The sequence below is a fragment of the Penaeus monodon genome, chromosome 30 (assembly GCF_015228065.2).
Source record: "Penaeus monodon isolate SGIC_2016 chromosome 30, NSTDA_Pmon_1, whole genome shotgun sequence".
Classification (NCBI taxonomy): Eukaryota; Metazoa; Arthropoda; class Malacostraca; order Decapoda; family Penaeidae; genus Penaeus; species Penaeus monodon.
In genome coordinates this window covers 19,903,794-19,904,219 of record NC_051415.1, presented here as the reverse complement: position 1 = coordinate 19,904,219, position 426 = coordinate 19,903,794, and positions in this window count along the sequence as shown.

Sequence of the window (426 nt, the reverse complement as noted above, 5' to 3'; positions counted from 1 at the left end):
ACCAAATCCTCCTCGTTTCCCAATTTAACAGTCCATTACCGTGTTCAGCTTTCGTTAACAGTCACGCAGCCACGTCACACCCGCGTAAAAAAAAAAGTAAATGCTTTCTCAAATCAGTGTAATAGTATAAATTTCCAGACCAAAATCAGCAGCTCGTTCATCAGCCAATCAATGCCACATCAAATTCATACTCTTGGCGGTCTCTTAACAATTACCCCATCATACCGTTTCAACACCTACGCCCACGAGAACAATCGAAGTTTCTACCATCCCGCCCACACATCGTTCCGCCGACGCCCGCCCACGTGGCCCTATAGAGACAGTCGATAGGGCGAGACGTGGTGTAGTGGGCGCCTTCTTCTGCCTCAAGGTCTTTGCCCAGGCGCCCACCCTCGCTGCCCCGGGCCATCGTGGCATCATGTGGAA